The sequence below is a fragment of the Chiloscyllium plagiosum genome, unplaced genomic scaffold (genome assembly GCF_037043375.1).
Source record: "Chiloscyllium plagiosum isolate Xiang-an unplaced genomic scaffold, Cpla_swu_hap1 HiC_scaffold_25, whole genome shotgun sequence".
In the NCBI taxonomy this organism is placed as follows: Eukaryota; Metazoa; Chordata; class Chondrichthyes; order Orectolobiformes; family Hemiscylliidae; genus Chiloscyllium; species Chiloscyllium plagiosum.
In genome coordinates this window covers 39,142,106-39,158,701 of record NW_028270163.1, presented here as the reverse complement: position 1 = coordinate 39,158,701, position 16,596 = coordinate 39,142,106, and the positions used below count along the sequence as shown (strand labels likewise).

The following is a 16,596-nucleotide window of genomic DNA, read 5'->3' as shown; positions in this document are numbered from 1 at the left end:
CACTGTAATGTAATCTAATCTAAAAAAAATGAGGAAAGTGGTGCAGAGTTACCTCCCCGTCCACCATGTTCTCTGTTGCTAAGAAACGACAGCAACAACTCGGCCGCGGGCGTGGTCACGTGTTGGGTTGTACCACTCTTTGAGGAAGGGGTGTTTAAGTTTGGAGGGCACTGGGATTCAATAGAGGGAGACGAGCAGGTGATAAACTGACACCCCTCCAGGGGATGTGGACCGGCCCGCTAGCCATCACTGCTTTGGGGGGGAATGAAGGGGGGGAATGAATGGTCGACTGGCGTCGGCCCAACAATCACAATAAAAAGAAAACATGTTTTTTGATTAATGTCTTCAAATTGGCTGCCATAAAGCGGGTTTCGTGGCGGCTCCCGGTTTCCCTGGGGACGGGCGGCCTTGTCCGGATTGTCGTGACTTGGCTTCAGGCGGCTGGTCTGCTTCATTCCTGGTTTCCGATCCAAGATCGGCCTCGCTCACAATGAACCGGAACCTTTTCTTATCCTGCTCAGTGCTTCTCCAGGTTCAACGTGTCCCACAACAGCAGGATAAGAAAGGTTGGATTGCAGCTGCACTCGACTCAGTCCTAATGTAGCCTTTGGAAGGTGCCTTGAGTCAGCCACACTGAGCTTTAACGGGGTAACGCCTTCTATTCTTCATTTCAAGTTACGTTTCATTGTAAAGATATTTGGAGTTGTACACTCCCATCAAAATGTGCAAACATTTAATGTTTGAGCTCCTTCTCAACACTTTGGTGGTGAAAGTTCCTTAAAAATCGCACTTTTGTTCATTGGGGAGGTCAGCAGGTAAGGGCTTTGACTACTTAAGAGAACAGTGACAGTTTCATTGACATTGACCAACAGACTGTATATTTGCGTGTATAGACTATTATTTCTTTTTAAAAATCCCAGTTTCCTCCTAATGGAAGGTACTGACTATTGTGCAGTCCGTTCAACATTCCGTTCAACTAAACATACATTAGACATGTGCATCGGACTATGAATTTTGACAAGTAACCTGGATCTGGAGTAAGTCATCTTGATTTCAGGACAAGAACAATAATTTTGAATTGTATATATTGGTAAAGAGAATGTCATTGGAGGTTGGCTAAGACATTTGTGAATTAAATTTAATCCAGGCAAAGTATGGATAGTGGATTAGTGGTGCTGGAAGAGCACAGCAGTTCGGGCAGCTGCTGTGACATTTGAATAAATTCGAGTTTGTGTAAAGTGGAATTTGGAAGAGTAGCGAAGAGATTATTGGAAAAATTGAGTCTTGAAATAGCACAAATATGATTGAAAAAACTGAGTAATTCAAGAGATGAACTGAATTTGCAGTTTGAAGCTAGTTCCAGATCCAAATAGAGTTCAGATGGTGCACATATGGTTTAGACTGAAGTTAGATTTAGGGGGAGTTATGGCTTAGCTACAAGTTGATGTCAAATGTCAATATGATGACACTGAGGCACGTGGAGTCAAGACTGACAGTAGAAAGATGAAAGTGGATATTGTCATTATACATACTGTTTCCACATTGTAAGTAATCTAATTTAATCTAATATGGAAATTGCTAGGCCTGTTTAGACAACTTGTCTGAGGGGCATATCAATGAGGAAAAGAAAGATGCTATGATCGGAGCCTTGAGGTAACCCGCAGTTGTCGATATGGGGTGAGAAAGAAAGTCATGTTTCAATGTGTGCTGATTGTATTGAAAAACATATGGAGAGTTAAAAGCGCATGTTCCCACAGCTATATTTTGCAGAAAAGAATGGATGTGTGGAATGAGAAAGAGCTTGTATTTTACTAAAACCCATATTCTAATGATGTCTGAAATCATTTTATAGCCAATCAAGGACTTTTGAAAAATTGTCATTGTTGTAACGTAAACCAGATACTCTTTTAGTACTTGTTGGATAAATATTGTATGAAACTCTGCAAAATCATCTTCTCTTCCTCAAATAGTGCCATAGAGTCTTTTACATCTACCTGAGAGGATAAATGGAACATTGGTTTAACTTAGAATCAGAATATTTTACAGTAGAAAAGGAGGCCATTTGATCCATCATATCTGTATCAACTCTTTGAAAGAGCTACCAGCTAGTCCCGTTCTCCAACCCTATCACCATAGACCTCTAAATTCATCACTTATTCAAATAAATATCTAGCTCTCTTCTGAAAGACCTCCTATGAAAGCCACCTTCACCACCCTCCCAGGTAATGTATTCCAAATCCTAATAGCTCTCTGAGTCAAGAACTTCTTCCTCATCTCTTTCCTCGTTCTCTTGCTGGCAATCTTGAAATTGTGACCTCTAAAATTGAGCATCTTGGCGATTACCACCACCAAGTACTAAATATCGGCAACACTAAAGAACTGATCATAGATTTCAAAAACAAAGGAGGAGAACATGCTCCCATCTACATCAACGGAGCTTGAGGTAGAGAGGGTGGAAAGCATCAAGTTCCTTGGAGTGATGAGAACCAACAACCTGTCCTGGACTTCCAACATAGATTCGAGGGTCAAGAAGACACAACAATACCGCTTCTTCCTCAGGTGGCTCAGAAAATTTGGCATGTACCACAAGGACCCTCACCAGCATCTATTGAAAGCATACTGTCTGGGTGCATAACGACCTGGAATGGTAACTGCACTGCCCGGGACAGTAAGAAACTACAGAAGGTGGTGTGCACAGCCCAGACCATCACAGAAGTCAACCTTCCATCCATGGACTGCATTTACATGGCTCTCTGCCACAGAAAGGCTGCCAAAATCATCAAAGACCCATTGCACCCAGGTAGGGATCTCTTACAACCTCTTCGATAAGGCAGAAGATTTAGAAGTCTGAACACACGCACCAGCAGGTTCAGGAACAGCATCTTCCCAGCTGTTATTAGACTGATGAATGGATTCTGTAGCCTCAATACTGATCTTGCTAACGTTGATCTCACCGAGCGCATGACCTGTGCAATATAACCTGTATTCTTCTGTCAAAATCTTTTTAATCTGTACATCCTTCCTTCCTTCCTTCCTTTGAATCTGCATGTAGTGCTTGTATCTGGATTAGTGGTGCTGGAAGAGCACAGCAGTTCAGGCAGCATCCGAGGACAGGCAAAATCGACGTTTCGACGATTTTGCCTGTCCTCGGATGCTGCCTGAACTGCTGTGCTCTTCCAGCACCACTAATCCAGAATCTGGTTTCCAGCATTTGCAGTCATTGTTTTTACCATGTAGTGCTTGTAAACAAAGCTTTTCACTGGACTTTAATTGTCACGTGCACCAATCAGTCAAATGTCTGAGCAAGCAAGCAGTCAAGAAATTGCATGTCCTATTTGTTAGAGCAAGAGGTTGAGACAGTTTGAACTGCAAGTCTGGGAAAGACAGTGTGACAGTATTATGTTGATCACAGTTGAAGATCCCTAGGATAGAGTGTGCTGTGGCCTGAAAGGGTTAAGACAGAATTAGTAATAGCAGAGGAGCTGGCAGGAGTTCAGGGTCAGAAACAATAGTGGAATATATTATCCTTTGATATGTAATTTGGACTATTCAATCACTTACTATTTCAACAATAATGTTTAAGATGGTGGTTTATGGTCCTATTGGAGACTGTTATATTTCACCCAAATAACAAATTCAGACTTGCCAGCCAGTCATTACTATTGACAATGTGGCTCTTTCTTTATTTCAGTCTCGTGCATTTGTTTTTGTGTCCCTGTCATCTTGCTATTGTATTACACACCTTATTTCAGAAGGAAAAGACTTTGTAAACGTCAGAAGATAAAGAAACATACCTCACTCTTGATCATTTTGGAACAAGTGCAGTTTGAAATGATTTTATGTATTCTATTCTTCCTCCTTAATTTTTTTTTTATCAACCTGCTGGAAGGAGGAAAGTCAGTTGTACTTTACACCAAATGCCTTTTAGTCATGGCACAAATCAGAATTTGTTTGTATAGTACCAAATTGGTCACCATAGAGTCAAAGAGATGTACAGCATTGAAACAGACCCTTCGGTCCAACCCGTCCATGCCAACCAGATATCCCAACTCAATCTAGTCCCACCTGCCAGCACCCGACCCAAACCCTTCCTATTCATATACCCATCCAAATGCCTCTTAAATGTTGCAATTGTAACAGCCTCCACCACTTCCTCTGGCAGCTCCTTCCATAAACATACCACCCTCTGTGTGGAAAAAGTTGCCCTGTAGGTCTCTCTTATATCTTTCCCCTCTCACCCTAAACCTATGCCCTCTAGCTCTGGACTCCCCCACCCCAGGGAAAAGACTTTGTCTATTTACCCTATCCATGCCCCTCATAATTTTGTAAACCTCTATAAGGTCACCTCTCAGCCTCTGACGCTCCAGGGAAAACAGCCCCACCCTGTTAAGCCTTTCCCTATAGCTCAAATCCTTCAACCCTGGCAACATCCTTGTAAATCTTTTCTGAACCCTTTCAAGTTTCACAACATCTTTCCCATAGGAAGGAGACCAGAATTGCATGCAATATTCCAACAGTGGTCTAAACCAATGTCCTGTACAGCCGCAACATGACCTCCCAACTCCTGTATTCAATACTCTGACCAATAAAGGAAAACATACCAAACGCCTTCTTCACTATCCTATCTACCTGCGACTCCACTTTCAAGGAGCTATGAACCCGCACTCCAAGGTCTCTTCCTTCAGCAACACTCCCTTAAGACCTTACCATTAAGTGTTTAAGTCCTGCTAAGATTTGCTTTCCCAAAATGCAGCACCTCGCATTTATCTGAATTAAACTCCATCTGCCGCTTTTCAGCCCATTGGCCCATCTGGACAAGATTCTGTTGTAATCTGAGGTAACCCTCTTTGCTATCCACTACACCTCCAATTTTGGTGTCATCTGCAAATTTACTAACTGTACCTCTTATGCTCGCATCCAAACCATTTTACATGTTACGTGATACAAACGTCTAATTTGCTGTCAAGTTTCCATAATTTTATTTAAAGAATGTTGAAAGTTGTGGTTAAAATTGCTTTTTCAATATTTGTCTATGTGCATATCCCTTGTCATCCCCAATAATTTATGCAGAACAAGGTATTCTGTTGTTCCTCCCAAGTTTATATTCAGTATTTTAAACACATTTCATTGATTCACTTTAGGAACATCATAACAGGCATAGGTCATTCAGTGAGATCATAATTGGTCTTTCCTTACCTGCCTTTGGTTCAAACCCTTAATAGCTTTGCTTAACAAACTTTTATCTATCTCAGATTTAAAATGAGCAACTAACCTAGCATCAGCTGCCATATGTGGTTGAGATATCACACATTTCTCACCTTTTGTGTATAGAAGTGCTTCTGAACATCTCTCCTGAACGGTCTTTGGCCCTACTTTTTAGATTGTGCCCCCTTTTCTCTAATCTCCAACCAGTGCAAATAGTCTATCTTTCTCTAGGTCTTTACCCTGAAGACCGATCAGATAATCTCTTAACCTTCTAAATTTGAGGGAAAACAGGCCTAGATTGTATAATCTGTACTCGTAACTTAATTTAACCCCTGAAGTCCAGGTATCAATTTTGCAAACGTGTGTTGTACTCCCTCCAAGGCCAATATATCCTTCCAAGGTGTGGTTACCAGATCTCCCCTCAGTACACCCAAGTGGGGTCTAACCAGAGTTTGCATAACTGCAGCAAAACTGCATCATTATACTTAGCCCTCTAGATATAAAGGCCAGCATTCTATTGGCTTTCTTGATTATTCCTATTCATAGCATTTTAAAGATCTATGCACCTGAACCCCCACGTCTCTTTGGACATCCAGTGTCATATCATACTTCACTTTTTGCTATTGCTTCAAAGTATCAGCATCTACAGTGGATAGTTTGCAAGTTTTCAGCATATTTGGTGTACATGATAATTGCTTCAACAATTAATATTTCCAAGGAATGCCTAGTTAAAGAGCTTTCAAGAGTACTATTCTGTCTAGGAATATCATAGGGCTAACACACTTGGAGACTTTGCTGAGGATTTGTGAATCTTATGATGTACATTGAGAATGTATTTTATTCTAAAGTAATGTTTTCATTCTTTTTAAATTCATGGTTATTTATAAACAAAAGTTTTGAAATCCTTGCAGTTTAAAGGGGCCACTTTGTAACTAGAATGAAAGTATGTGAGTCAGGTGATAACTGAAACTTGTATCTGAACTATACTGAATGATAATTTTATGATGATTGGTGATTATGGTGTGGATCATGCTGTTTGTAATGCCAGGTGCAGATTCCACTTCCGTTTCTGATCTGTCATTTTATCATTGATTATTACTAAGATAGTGACTGGCTGCTTAATCCTTTTGGGGCCACAGGACTAATTTTGTACAATGAGAATCTGAGCAAGGTTTAAAATTATTATGTATTATTTCTTAATGTTTTAACATCTTAAAAACTTTCGAAAGTCAAGGAAATGAAGCAGTGGTCCTCATTAAGCTTGTCCCACAAAAGAAGTGGAAGCAAAGCTGCAGAGTGGTAAACCAATATTAATTGGAAAGAGAAATTTCTCCTGACTGAGTCATGCCTCACAATTATTTTCCTGACTTTAGCAAAAATTGTTAGACTAGCATTACAGAGCACAGATTAATTTGTCCTCTCTGCAGGAAACCATTTCACTGCTGCTGGCCTCTTCTTCCACCCCCATTTCCTTATCACCCCTCTGTGATGCAAACCTGTACAACTGAGGATGTGTATCATGATACGATTGCAATCTGAGTAATTATACTGGAATAAGAGCTTCTGTTAACTTGACTCTCAGTCCCAAGATTTTTGGCTTTAAGCTTAATTCTTGGCAGTTGAATTTTTCTGTTGGCAGCAACAACATTTTAGTGTCTAAAATCGGTATTGCCTCTGCCAATGTCTGCGTTAACATGAGTTTACATTTACCCTCAGGCCACAAATGCAAGCTGTAAATCCATCTGCAATCCAATCTGCATCTTCTTTAGGATTTTTTTTTGGAGAGGGGGCAAAAATGGCATTCTTCTTTTAAAGTTATGAAATAATTCCATGTTTTAACCTTCATGGATTCTCTGGGGTGTTTTCAATATGATGAATGTCAGCAGGCAATCGCTAAGTATCTATCATTAAGTTTCTAACTTGGTTAAGAGGAGATTTATAAACAGCTTGAATAAAATAATGTCTTATTGGCTTGAGGTGCTTTTAATGTCTGCAACTGTAAAACCACTGAAAGATTTAAGCACTTAGGTGTAACTAGCCATACTAATAAATTTATGGAAATGGTTGTTTCTTTAACTCATTTATTCTTGCAGCACATTGAACTGTTCCAATAATCCACTTTAAGGAATCTTGCGATGTGAGGAAAAGCAGCAGGGTTCTGACTTGAGTGGATTGTGAGGCATCCCCCACTGCCTGGCAATATCTCTATCTTCTGTCATCATGAAGTGTTCCAATGTTTTGATAGAGTGCTGCTGTTGGATGTTTCAGAAGAAGGATGGGTGCCTCTGTGAATAAAGCTTTTGATCAAGAAATCAACCTGCTCATCTATTTCCTTTTAGGGGACCCTACAGATTTTGGCGTGTCCGTATCCTAGAATTTACCAAGTGTTGATCCACGTTTGAATGGATGGTTGCAAACTATTCCATTTTGCAGGAATTACACAAAGAAACGGCGGCACGGTGGCACAGTGGTTAGCACTGCTGCCTCACAGCGCCAGAGACCCAGGTTCATTTTCTGCCTGAGGCGACTGACTGTCTAGAGTTTGCACATTCTGCCCGTGTCTGCGTGGGTTTCCTCCAGGTGCTCCGGTTTCCTCCCACAGTGCAAAAATGTGCAGGTTAGGTGAATTGGCCATGCTAAATTGCCCATAGTATTAGGTGAAGGGGTAAATGTGGGGGAATGGGTCTGGGTGGGTTGCGCTTCAGCAGCTTGGTGTGGACTTGTTGGGCCGAAGGGCCTGTTTCCACACTGTAAGTAATCTAATCTAAACAATATTTTAGGAACTAACATCTGTGGAAAAGGAAAACTCTGATTCCTTCCTGTGTCCCCATTCATCATCACTGCCACAATCCTGCTTCTCACCACAATCACTTGATCCATTTTTTTTCTTCTCCCTTGCATAAACGGAACTGTATGGAAAGGAAGCATTGTACAAAGCTGGAGCAGTTAAGATCTACTTTTATTCAATGTTAGCAGAATAATGATGTATCCTTTAAGGCTAGGATCCTTCCTCTGTTGGGTTGTACTTTAATTTTCTCAGTGGGCAAGATTAATTCCTTTTATGGTATCTGTTTTGGTAGTGTGCGTGCTTGTTCTTTGTTTTTGCAAGGTTATAACATTGCTACAAGGAAGTTGTTGTCAGGATTTTTACTGTGGACTATCTTTTAGTGACACAGACACCTAAAGATCTAATTTGACTTTTAAAAATCTCTGAATATTGAAATTTAGGCAAAGACTGGTTCCAAGCAGTGTGGTTGTGGTAGCCAGAAGATTTATTTTGTCTGCATTAATTTTCATAGCTTGCAGGAAGACTGGATAGTTTGCAAAACTAAGTTACAATCAGCAGAAGCAAATCCCATGTTGGTTGATCAGCATTAACAATAGACTTTTGTAATACCATACTTATTGTGGCAGAGTAATAATCGTGTAGCAAGTGGCCTTAAATAATTAGGACGAGCAATTTTTATTTCATCAACGAGTAGTTTTCATTTGGATTTCACATTAATGCAGTTTTAACAAGTATCCGATAGTTGAATGAATGCACATAATGGCACTGGACAATAAAACCAGGAGAATCTGTAGTTAAGTCAGGCTCTGCTTTGTGCTAAGTAAATTATTCTCCGTTTTGATGCTCGGCTGGTTGTCATACTTGGACTTGAGCTGCAAAGAGATGTTAGCCACGTTCTTGTACTTAACTGCCAGTGGGATTGAGAGCAAACTTCCCTTTCACACTAAAATGGCTCTATGTGTGCTGTTCTGGATCACTTTATGAATATCCAGCTGGCCAAGTATCAATGCAATCCCAATAGCTATGAAATTATGCCAACATAACTCATTATCTTCAAAAGAGAAAAGTACTGGAAAAGGTTGGAAAGAAAATAAATAACAGCAATATGATTTTCTTCTAAAATTTCAATATGCCTTCAAGTACTATATATTTTGAAGGTTGCCCTAGTAATCAGTGATACTGTGTTGCAGAATACCATTTCCAAAGGAAAGATGAACTGTCTTCTGTGCAATAATTCTAATTGTTGCAAAATTAGTGTATCCCAGTCACCTTTTAATGAGATGCACTATAAAACAGCTGAGCCTCTGGTCATAATACCCAGGCTAATCCAAGAAATGCTTTATTAGCATTACTATGACTTTCTACATGTTCTTCAATCAATATATGATCTCTTATTATTGACAAGCTGCTTTTTTAATTTCAGTATTGATCTTTTTTTCCCTACAAAGTGAGGCTTCCTACTTGCAATTATGCAGACCTTGTCAAAACTATTAAATAAAACCTCATTGCCATATAAATGGGGTTTGAGGACTTGGTCTTAAAATTTACTGTCAATGATTTCCACAAACTTTGTAGGCTTTATTGCTGTGATCTATTATATTTTAAACTTCAGTACCAATTTCACTTCATTACACACATCTCCTTGGTCTTTATTTATGGTTTATTAGTTTGTCACCTTTTACTGTTTTTTTTATTTCTTACCTCTTTATAATTTTCATTTTCAGTTCTGTTTCTTCCCATTGCTTCGAATATTCCCTCCATTTGATCCCACGTGAGCTACCTTTTTTTTCTCTCATTCAACTTTATTTTCTCCTTGATTTTGATTAATCTTCACTCTGTAAAACTTGTATTGAATTTAGAGTAAACTGTCCTTTGGTATATTGTACACTTCTGGCCTTCATATTACAGAAAGGTTATAGAGGATTTAGTGAGAGCGAAAAAAAATCTGTAAGGATGATATCAGAATTGAGAGAATATACTTAGCAGATATAGCTGAGCAGGCTGGAACTATTGTCACTATAAAATAAAAAGCTGAGGGTTGACTTCGTAGATGTCTTTATGCCTAACCCATTAAGTCCTTTAAAGAAATTGGGCGGCACGGTGGCACAGTGGTTAGCACTGCTGCCTCACAGCGCCAGAGACCTGGGTTCAATTCCTGCCTCAGGCAACTGACTGTGGAGTTTGCACGTTCTCCCCGTGTCTGCGTGGGTTTCCTCCCAGAGTCCAAAGATGTGCAGGTCAGGTGAATTGGCCATGCTAAATTGCCCGCAGTGTTAGGTGTTAGGTATAGGGGTAAAATGTAGGGGTATGGGTGGGTTGCGCTTCGGCGGGTCGGTGTGGACTCGTTGGGCCAACGGGCCTGTTTCCACACTGTAATGTAATCTAATCTAATCTAATCTAATCTAAAAAAAAATCTAAAAATTGTTTCCACTTGTTTGAGAAGTCCAAGAGTAAAGCTTGTAAATATAATATAGTAACTGATCAGTTGCATATTATTTTAAATGAAACAGCATGTTCCTTCAGTAGAGTGGGGTATCCTAAAGCTAGAGGGCATAGGTTTAACGCGAGAGGGCAAAGATTAAAAAGGAACTAAAGAGTAACTCTTTCACACAGCGGGTGGTGTTGTATGGAATGAGTTGGCAGAGGAAGTGGTGGAGGTGGCTACAATTACAACATTTTAAAAAGCATCTGGATGGGTATATGCATAGGAAGTGTCTCGAGGGATATGAGCCAAATGCTGGCAAATAGGAGTAGGTCAGATTGGGATGTCTGGTAACTGTGGACGAGTTGAATTGAAGGGTCTGTTTCCATGCTGTATGACTTTGACTTCCTAGTAGGCAGAGAACCTGCTGTACCTAGCCAGCCTGTGCCTGCAAAACCAAGAAAAAGCAAGTGTTCAATATGATTTGATGATTTGAACATCACTTGTGTAACACTACCCAGCATGCTAATATCTATGCTGACCAAGGTAATTCGTCAAGCTTGTGACATAAATCATTTATGCTTGCTAGAAGTGACATATATTCATATGCAGGATTCCAAACTTTACAAGCAGTAGAATATGTGAACATGAATTCCTTGGGAGCTTGCGGAGCCAATAGTTTCCTATTGGTTTCTCCATGCCAATGCCCCAACACAGGAGAGTTGGCTTGTCAATCAGTCAGCAATCTTTTTTTCTTGCAGTACAAATTGTTGCAATGGTTGAAATTTGACATTCTTGCATTTGTCCTGATAATTAGAAGATGAAAAGCTTCAGCAACATGTCTCTCTTTGCAGCAATGTCTACATGTGTTTATTTGCTAATAGGAAATTGAGAATCTGTAATCCAAATAATTCTAAGTCCTTCAGCTTGTTCTTTGCAATACAATTGAAAAATTACACTTTTCTAGTTGGAACTTCATTTTCTTAGGTTATAAGTTCAGTGCATTGTTTGGCTCGTTATTCAAGTTTCCATATGGAAACTATTGTAGGCAGTTTTAGCCCCTCAAGCCTGTTGTGCCATTCAATGAGATTTTGGTACATTTATGACTTAACTCTATAGCTTTTTCCAAGTTAGTTTATCTGGCATAGTTATTTCCATTGCATTTCTACTATAAATTAATTGTATCAAATGTACTTATTTGTTTTTGTCTAAACCTCCATGATTTTAATTTAATTTGCTTTGACATTATCACTGTAGCATCTTTTTATTTAGTGCAAACTGTAGCTCTCCGATGTTACCTGTCATGATGAGAAAATAAATGCATGCATGTCTTATGAAGTGATGTTAGGGTTTTTCTCAATTTTAAAAATGGAAATCGTGAAGTAAATTCTTTGCTGGTTGGATTCATACCTGGCTCCAGGAAAGAAGTTTATTGGTGGTCAGTCAAATATAGTTTGAGGGCAAGTCTGCAGAACTTCCTCAGGATAGTGTCCTCAGCCCAATCATCTTTAGTTACTTCATCATTGACCTTCCCTCCATCATTAGGTCAGAACAGTGAGGTTCGACAATGATTTATACAATGATTCTACACCATTTGCAGCAACTCGGGGACTGAAGCCAGTCCGTGTTAAATGCAACAGACTTGGACAACATCCAGACTTGTGCTGACAAGTGGCAAGTAACATTGGTGCCACACAAATGCTAGCCAGTGACTATCTCCAATGAGGAGACAATCTAACCACTGGCCTTTTACATTCAATAATGGTGCCATCACCAAATTTTTTAGATTAGATTACTTAGTGTGGAAACAGGCCCTTCGGCCCAACAAGTCCACAACGACCCGGCGAAGCGCAACCTACCCATACCCCTACATGTACCCCTTTTACCTAGCACTACAGGCAATTTAGCATGGCCAATTCACCTGACCTGCACATCTTTGGACTGTGGGAGGAAATCAGAGCACCCGGAGGAAACCCACGCAGACACGGGGAGAATGTGCAAACTCCACACAAGTCAGTCGCCTGAGTCGGGAATTGAACCCGGCTCTCTGGCGCTGTGAGGCAGCAGTGCTAACCACTGTGCCACCGTGCCGCCCACAAATCTTCCACTACTAACACCCTGGGGTTATCATTGACTGGACACTTAACTGGTTTCGCCACATTTATCAGTGGCTACAAGAGCAGTTCAGACATTAGGAGTACTGCAATGAGTAACTCACCTCCTGACTCTCCAAAGCCTGTCCGCAATCCACAAGGCATAAGTCAGGAATGTGAAGGAATAATCCCCACTTGGCTGGCTTGGTGCAGCTCCAATAACATTCCAGAAGCTTGACATTATCCAGGACAAAGTAGCTCACTTGATTGGTACCACATCCTTACTCCACCACCAACACTCTGGAGCAGCTGTGTCTACTATCTACAAGATGCAAAGCAGAAATTTGCCAAAGAACCTTAGCGTCTTCCAAAATCACAACCTCTTTGATCTAGAAGGACAAGGGCATGAGATTCTTGGGAACACTACCACCTGCAAGTTCCCTTCCAAATTATTCATCATTCTGACTTCAAAATATATTGCTGTTCCTTCACTGTTACTGGATTAAAATCCTGGAACTCCCTTTTCAAGGGAGTTGTGGGTCTACTTACAGCAGATTGAATGCAGCAGTTCAAGAAGGCAGCTCACAACCTCCTCCTCAAGTGCAACAGGGATGGGTAATAAATGTCAGCCAGCAGCAATACCATCCCACAAGTGAATAAAAAAAGGAGTTGTTGAACTTTACAATTTGTATTTATTTGGAAGTGTGGCCTAACTAATGGTTCTTAGATAAAATTGATAAAACTCTGGAAACAAATTTTCATTTTATTATTTTATCACGTGGTTTTAGGGCCACACCTGAGAGTTTGTTTTCAAGAGAGAGGGAAAAGGCAAAGTCAAGATCTGTATTCAAGGTTAGTCATCCGTAGAAATCTATTTAATGCATGTTAACACGATATATAAGCATGCATGGTAATCTGAGATCTACCAAGTGTTATGCACACAATAACTATTTAAACTAGTTCAAGTCCACATTTCTAATGAGAGCTTTATTTCAAGTAACCACACCCCATTACTGATTACTAGCTCTTCATATTTATTCAGTCTGTTTGCATCCAATTAACATATCCATCTTGTTCCTTCATTCAATTAGGCGTTCCTTCAGACTATGTCAGACAATACCACAGGTTCTGAATTTAATGGTACATTAAGAGACTTACCTACAAGTACTTCTTGCTTTGCCGTAAGTTCTATCCAGCTCCCATCTTCAATCTATACTGTCTATTTAAGTAGCTCTGTGACATCATTGTAAGGCTACACAGCATTTGATCGAGCATTCTGCTCATTTTGATGTATAATCAACAACCAACATCTACGCTTCAGTTTCTCAAATTATATTGCTTTTAAGAAAGTAGTCACTATGTACAAATTTAGTGGATATTATAAAGAGGAAAGGAATTAATTTCAAAATATGTCGGCTGTTACAAATTATATAGCCAGTGAGCCAACCAGTGACACTAAAATAAAAAGCTGGAAATGCTTGCCAAATCAAGCAGCAACAGAGTTCATGTCTCATGTCATTACGAGGATAACTGTTGCCCAGAATGTTAAATAGTTTCAGGGGTATGATGTAAAAAGTGCTAAATAGTCAAATAGAAGGTGAAATAAAGATATGTAATATTGGAAGTACTCAGTAGGTCAGGCATTATCAAAGTGAAACCTGAAAAGTTAAAAGGTTAGTTCTATTTCTCTCCACAGATGCTGCCTGAACTGCAAGTGTTTTCAGGACCTTTGGTTTTATGTTCTGTTTCCCAGCATCTGCAATATTTTGCTTTTATGGTCCCCATACAGACTGATAAGTTTTAAATGGAAGGAAACATCAGCCAAGTGAATAAAAAAAAAACAGATGTTCAAGGTTTCACTTTTTTTATAACTTGTACTGTAACAAGCCAACTGGATTCAAAATAATTCCAGCACTAAATTAACAGGTGAACAATATTATAAATAAGAAGGTAAATTTCGCTTAGAATAATCAACACAATAAAAGTATGGCCCATGTAGTTTCAAACACTCTCATTATTTCCCAAACACATGGTGGACCACATGCAATCTCACAGCCTGTCCAACTCTGCTTCTGCTTTATAGGATTTCTCACTTCCACTCGATTATCTCAGCCCTCGAGTGATATTCCATCTAAATATCTTGCCAGCAGCAAGAATCACTTCTATGAACACTCTCTCAATAAAGTCTCAATTGCACAGAATCCCCAGAGACTTGCTTCTCCAACTTTTTGAAATGGTGTGGTGGTTGTTGGCAACATAAACAACAGTAATGGCTCCAGTCCAATCTGCAATCCTTTTCCTTCTTTGCTCTTTGATAACACATACAAGAAGACTGTTTTTGTTCTACTCTCTGTTCAAAGACTGCCAAACAGAAAATATCCAATCAGAGACAACCTTGCTTATTTCTTTTCTCAATATGTTCTGAATTGCCAAATGAGAAAAACCAGCTGCCCCAACCTAACTGTAATTCGCCTCCTGTTTACCCTTTACACCTAGATGTTTGTCCCTTTGGGAACCTTGGAAATCATGGGCACTTCGTGGAATTTTAATGATGTCTTGATCATTAAAGCTGTTAACCATGCTTCAGAGTACTCCCCATCCCACTTCGTTCTAAAGGGGATATTATGCAAAAGAAAATACAAGCTTTTCCCAGCACATGGATCATCTCTTTTGAAATAGACAATGAAGTAGGCGTTGTCTATTTTAAACTGATAGCCATAGCAGAGATGAACTTTTCATTTCCTACTGACTCTCAGATGACTTTATCCATGTTATGCAATAGTTGAGGATATTTGTCAAGGGTGATGCCATTTTATTTGCTTCAGTTGTGTCTATGATATTATATGCTCTGAATTGTAGTATTCCTCCAGTTTTTTTTCTGAAGGCTAGAACTCATCTGAGTATAGCTTTGTGTTTGATATGCTCCACCACAAGGGTAGTCTGTGGGTCCATAAGGGGTTGAACTTGTGGCAATGTTTGTTATGGGTTGATTTCAAATTATGTCACTATCCCTTTGGATTCTGAAGTGTTTTATCCAATATCTGACATCTGAGGTTTGAACTGGTTTGGAACTGATGGTGCAAATTCATGCTTCATCGCAACTTTGGACTCAGAAAGGTGGTTCTGCAATAATTTGGAATGGCATTTGATTGTTGTATTATTTGTTTACAATTACGTTGCTTAATAGGTGGAAATTTTGCAACAAATTTGGTGACAAAGATTAAAGCTCTGTCAGATCATGCTGCTTATGATTTGTCAGATGCTTGTCCAACATATAGTACAGGTTAGGCAGAAATTTCCCAATACTTAACTGGAGAAAGATGCAAACCATTGACTTTTTGGTCTGTGATACGCAGTCTGCTCCCTCACCACTAACTCCATTCATCTCCCAGGCAACTATCTGAGACAGAAAGATTGTTCAAAGTCTTGGTGTTCTACTTCAGCTTCTGACCATATATTCATGCCATCACTAAGATTGACTATATGAACTGTATTAGTGCCACCTTCTGCTTGTGCCATATGCTGGAAAACTTCATTGAATGTGTTTCCAATTTCCACTCTTCTATCACCTTCACCTTATTCCGCCTCTGACTCCTCTCCTCCCTGACTTCTGTATCTCCCTTTTTTGGTGATAGGTTATCAACTAATGTACAGTACAAGCTCTCACTCCCACAGCTACTTCGCACACTTCCTCCTATCCTGTCTCTTGTAGGGATTCATGGAATTTTTCTGTTGTATCAGTTCTATTGATACAACTTGCCACCCAGCACTTCTGACATCCTTTATTCTCGATAAAGCTTTTTGTTGCTTGTTATTTTAATTGTCCATCTTGTTCCCATTCTGACCTTGCTATCCGTGGCCTGCTACGGTATTCCAGTGAAGCACAGTACCCACTCAAGAATACTATCTTTCATCTTAACACTCAAAAACCTTGACTGAACATTGAGTTCAACTTTAGATCATAGCCTCTGCTTCCACCTTTTTTTTTCATTGCAGGCTCATTTCTTTATTCTTCCATATTTCAGTAAGATAGCTGCTACATTGCCATTCATGCCTCATCTGGGCACAATCTTTGTTTCAAAAATTTA

At 39.7% G+C, this 16,596-nt stretch overlaps 1 protein-coding gene across 4 annotated transcripts in view; it reads left to right on the top strand.

Moving 5' to 3' along the window:
• The first annotated feature begins 324 nt into the window (after positions 1 to 324).
• The window catches only part of tbc1d16 (TBC1 domain family, member 16), a 144,892-nt gene continuing 128,620 nt past the window's right edge, over positions 325 to 16,596 (top strand). For 2 of the 4 annotated variants that reach the window (XM_043714802.2, XM_043714800.2), the window contains exon 1: positions 325 to 648. The gene's annotated coding sequence lies outside the window, so the exon portion shown is untranslated. The other 2 variants (XM_043714801.2, XM_088000622.1) reach the window with 2 other exon arrangements.